Genomic DNA, 5661 nt, shown 5'->3' on the forward strand with positions numbered 1-5661 from the left:
AATAATAATAATATGTACGTTGTTAGATGCAGACACAGTCTGTATTTTTACTGAATATACATAAGTTTAACCTTGTACATTCCTCTTCTAGCAGAATTCTTAGGGTATAACAGCAAACTCTTTCCACATACCACTTTTCACCTCACTACCGATGCCGAGCAACTCCTATATATCGAGGGGATAAAGCAAAATGTAAGAGCACAAATTATCGTAGTAACCGTACGTAAAGAACGCCGAAAAAAGAAGTGACGTCTCATGGTTCAGACCAATATCGTTCATTGATACGCGACCAGCAGCTGCTCTGCTTCTCTGGGTCAAGGTCTGAGCTGCAGTGTGCACTGGGAGGTTTCACACTGCGCGACGCGGCGCGGCGCCGAGCGTCGACATCTCTATACCGGCCGAACATATTAACGTAATCGATCAGGAGTCACTCCATATCTCTAAACTTTATTTCCATAAGATACATTCAACAGTATCCTTCATTACCCTAGATCGGTGTTTCAAGTTCTGTTTTGAAGAGATTCCTGCAGTAAAATTATCTTCGTGTTTGCTGTAGCTCCCACGCAAACCGTGTTTCCAGCTAACCGTGTCCTGGCTGCTTGTACTAACACAACAAATTGTCTAAATCAAGAAATTTCTGGCTATAGAGACTACAACGTTGTCCACCCCCGTTTCATTAGTTCCTACACCAAATATTCGCCTTGCACTCTCAAACCACATACAAACCATCAAAGATGTCTCAAAATTATAGGAAATTACGGTTAATTTTAGAAATAGCAGCAAGTAAGAGGAGGACGAAGAGAGCTGCGTAACGATTGATTTAATACTTTTTATGTTGCGGTAGCGTAGTGGTTAAGGCACTATGCTACAACTCGGAAGGTCGCGGGTTCAAATACCGATGAGGTCATTGGAATTTTTTCAATTTACCTAATCCTTCCGGCCGCACTATGGCCCTGGGGTTCACTCAGCCTCTAACAGAAATGAGTACAAGGAGTTAAATAAATAATTTTCCTGGGGAGTAGAGCGCGGCCGGGGCGTAAGGCTGACAAACTTACCGCCATCTTTGAGCCGATTGTCTACATAATGTGGGACCCTCAACGTCTTACAATCCTATGGGCCTCCACGGCCTGTTACAGGGATAGCTTTACTTTTTTTGGGGGGTGATCAGGCCAGGAAGGTTGAGAGGGGCGGGGATAGCATGCATAGGGCATGTGAGAAACACAGACATTTTCGGCAGTATATCCATAATGAAGAGTTCACTCGAGAGACATAAGCGTACGTAGGGAGATATTTTAATGAGTAAGAAAACATGTATGTGTGAAGAAGTATAATGAATTGTAGATATGATCCAATGTCGGGATCTTGCGAACGCGGCGGTAAACCTTCTGGTTCCATAAAAGTGGAAGCAGGTCTTCAGCGGTTGAGAGATTACAGACTTCCTCAGAGAAAGCTTGCAACATGGAATCAGCAGTCTACATGAACGTCAACAGCGGTGCGATTTATATCGATGAAAACATATGTGTATGCACATATCCGAGTTCTGAGCTGGATTTGAAGTCATGATATCCGTGAGTATGTATTCAACTCCCAAAACAAGTAGATCCATTTGAATATATAACGAAATAAAAAATCACAGTAACAAAATCTCCGACTGGAAGACAGAAAAATAAAATTTTTTCTAATGACGGCCAATAGTGGCGGAAACGTGTGAAGGCAAAACCCTTAATTATTGCTTTTGAACTTGTTATATTTGACGGACTTCATTGCTTATTTTGGACGGATGAGACAGCCCATGATGAGAAGTGTCGAGGCGTGCATTGAATCTCATGGAGGACACTTTGGGCACTAATTATATATGTACTCTTTCAGCTCTAACTCACAAAATAAATATTTCCGGACGCATGTTGATATGGATCTTTTTATATTGGCATGTGGAACTCGTGCCCAAAGTTTGTCCGAACCTTTCAATTTCTCTCTCTGTATTAAGAGGTGTAACCGTACAAGATGTCTCTTGTAAGAATATAAGAAAATAGCTTTCGAGTGACGCACGGTAGTCATTTATTTCCTCGACACCTAGCGACGTTTCGAAGAATTAACATTTGTCAATATGAGACAAAAGAAGGAAAGAGACCGGCATATCAACAGTGGCATGGTTGAGGTGGGTTGAAAAGAAATACAAGACTCCAGTGCAACTCTGGGGCATTCTATGTGGCACTGGCACTTCATAGACCTGCACTGTAAGAGGCTTTCCTGCGACTACTTACTTTTATGTAGCCCGCGTTTATTGCATCAGATCTTCATACTCATTTATGGAAGGTACTGATGTGTGCGACATACCTGACCAAAACGGAACGTCAAAACATTCGATACTTGACTGGACTCTGTAAAGACAGACCCGACCAAATTAGTTTAGCGGTTAAGGTTTAAGGCTCGTATTTTGAAGTTACTCTCTTCAAACACATGATGAGATACTGTGTATCTTCGTGGTTTTTCTCAAATTCCGTAGTGAAAGCAGAAAGAATACTTTCCAATTACTTCATTAATGCCATCATACGTAATAATATTCCCATCTCATTTGACGCTACATAACTCCTACAGTTTGTCATTCAGTAACAGCAGAATCGCTTAATAAAGACAGAAGTAGCGCTGTGTGTGGTTCCTATAGTTGAAGTCTGACCCAACGAGAAGACACCGGACAGCGTGTCGGTGACAGTGCAAAAAAGAGAGCCCCAAGACATTCTCCGGTCTTCGTTCTTTCCAACAGCTGTCTTTCCTACGTTGTTCGAGGACAATTCCTCGCGAAAATCTTGTTCCCTTAATAATAGTGAGGGAATCACCAAACAGTACGTAACATCATGGAGAAAATATGTCTGTGGAAGCTAATAGTTGCTCACCTTATAAAAATATTCCTTGTCTTTTATGGAACTAAAAGGTTCATTAATATGTTCACATAGGCCCAACACTTGACTGTAGTATGAATCAATTAATATTATATTTGTCACTTAAAGGGGGTATGCGCTATCGTAGTTAGTTGAGGCACTATGCTACAAGCCGGAAGGTCGCGAGTTCGTATCCCGATGAGGTCATTGGATCTTTAAATTGACCTAATCCTTCCAGCAGCATTATGACCCCGGGCTCGACTCAGCCTCTAAGAGAAATGAGCACCAGGAATCTTCCTGGGGGTAAGGGGCGGCCGGTGCCTAACGCTGACAACCTCACCGCCATCTGCGAGTCCACTGTCTAGAAAATGTGGGAGTCTCAACGTCTCATAATCCCATGGACCTTCAAGGCCTGTTACAGGGATAGCTTTTATCTTTTTACCTTTTAGGAGTTCTTAATAACTTAAACGTTGTAATAGTTTTCACATATCCTATTACTGTAATTCTATCTATCTATCTATCTATCTATCCATCCACCTATCTATGGCTCTACAGCCCTCTGCTGGGCCTTGGCAGCTTTTCAAATTCTTAATCCTATACACAGTCGGTATGACTCCTCGGACGGGGGATCAGCCCCCGCAAGGCCTCTACCTAAACACAGAATAACACGAACACAGAATAAACGCACACAGACATCCATGCCTACATTGGGATTCGAACCCTCGACTCCAGTGTTCGAGCGGGCGAAGGCTATTCATGCCTTAGACCGCGCGGCCACCGGCGCTGTAATTATATGAAGCAACACAATAATCTCAGCAGATATACACACACACGTATCGGGAGTTGCCCAGTTCGAATTTCGGCAGGGATATCGGCTATCTCAACTGATGTGTTTTCTGACTTTCCTAAATCCCTCCACGCAAATGTTTGGATAGTACCTCGATTAGACCACGACCACTTCCTTCCTAATCATTTTAAATTAATCAATCATCCTACCATTCCACGCTGTACAGTCTGCATGCTGACAGCACCGTAAAACAAACCACAAACAATGCGCCTTCATAGTGTCGCATTAATGTGATGCGTGTGTTTGTAAAAACAGGAAAAGTTTCTATGTAACTGAATTATTACTTTCGAAACCTGATGTCTCATCCAGCCAATAGGCAATTCGCATCTATAGGACGCGGCCCACAGGTCGGGGAACACTGCTCTAGCCGACAGGTTTCAATAAAGAGCGAGAGAAACAGGTAAATAAACAAATAAAGGAATTTCTTGAAGCTGTAGCTGCTACAAACTTTACGGAGCGTCGGATCGGAATATTAATTTTTGTTCCGGAAGTTCGACAGGGATCCCTACCGTAGAGAAACCATGCGCATGCGCTCTCTTCTTGAGCTCACTTTCCGTGTTATTATACTTGTTTTATTGGAAGAATATGCAGACCTAGCATCTGTCGTGAGGGAGACTGTCCTCGGAATAATGAGCCTACTGCCTCGCGACTCTCCTGCCCAGTGGTCCCGTCCTCTGATGTGACTCACGCGTCAAGTGTGACGTCTGTTTAAAGCATTGAACGAGAAGTAATTAGATCTTAATAAAGAAATAAATTATTTGCCGTGCGTCTGAGAACAGGACAATGAGAGCGTGCTTAAAATGCCTTACAAGATGCCCGCATTTCCTCATCGTCCTCCACGTGGATCGCAGGACAAAAAGCGCACAAAAATAAACCTTATTTCCTATCGCATATCTAGCTCTGGTTATCACTGTCCCATGGAGCCGAGCCATTCTTGAGGAGCCGCCAATTGTGCAGCTACTCCAGAACTTCCCAGCATTTTATGGATCCCGAAAGTTCATTACCGTGTTCACAAGAGCCCTCCACTGGTCCCTATCCTGAGCCACATCAATCCAATCCATGCCATCTCATCCTATCTCTCTAAGATCCATTTTAATATTGTCTACCCACCTACGTCTTGGTCCTCTCAGTGGTCTCTTTCCTTCTGGCTTTCCCACCAATATCCTATATGCATTCTTCTTTCCCCATTCGTGTTACCTGCCCTGCCCACCTCATCCTCCTTGACTTGATCATTCTAATTATACTTGGAGAAGAGTACAAGTTATGAAGCTCCTCATTATGCAGTTTTCTCCAACCTCCTGTCACTTCATCTCTCTTCGGTCCAAATATTCTCATCAACAACCTGTTCTCAAACACCCTCAGTCTATGATCCTCCCTTAATGTCAGAGAGCAAGTTTCACACCCATACAGAACCACAGGCAAAATTATAGTGTTGTATATTTACTACATCCTATTAAATTACAATGTCATTTGCCTTTGTTCGACCTTCCTAACCATATATTATAGAGCAAAATTGAAAAGCAGTCACGATAAGACATCTTCCATTTTAAGTAAGAGGGTAAGTCAGAAATTATACGCACTTTCTCCATAACACATCTTTAGGTTTGTCACACTGCCTCCTACGCATGCATTGTTAGAGTTGGTACTATTGTGGTCACATGATCGAAGTTTTACCTTGATCGCATCATTTTCCTTGATGCTGTGACAGTGTAAACATGGCCGCTCTGCTAGCAGTGTGCACCACTGATTAACAAAGAATAGTATCATATTTCTCTGATTGGAAGGTGTTTCAGGGGCTGAAATTCATATGTGGGTTCATCACTATGAGCCAGACTCCAAAAGCCAGAGTATGGCGTGGAAACACCCGGGATCGCAAACGAAGATGAAATTCAAGACTCAATCTTTCGTGGGAAAGGCGATGCTAACCGCGTTTTG

The sequence above is a fragment of the Cryptotermes secundus genome, unplaced genomic scaffold (assembly GCF_002891405.2).
Source record: "Cryptotermes secundus unplaced genomic scaffold, Csec_1.0 scaffold40, whole genome shotgun sequence".
NCBI classification, from domain to species: Eukaryota; Metazoa; Arthropoda; class Insecta; order Blattodea; family Kalotermitidae; genus Cryptotermes; species Cryptotermes secundus.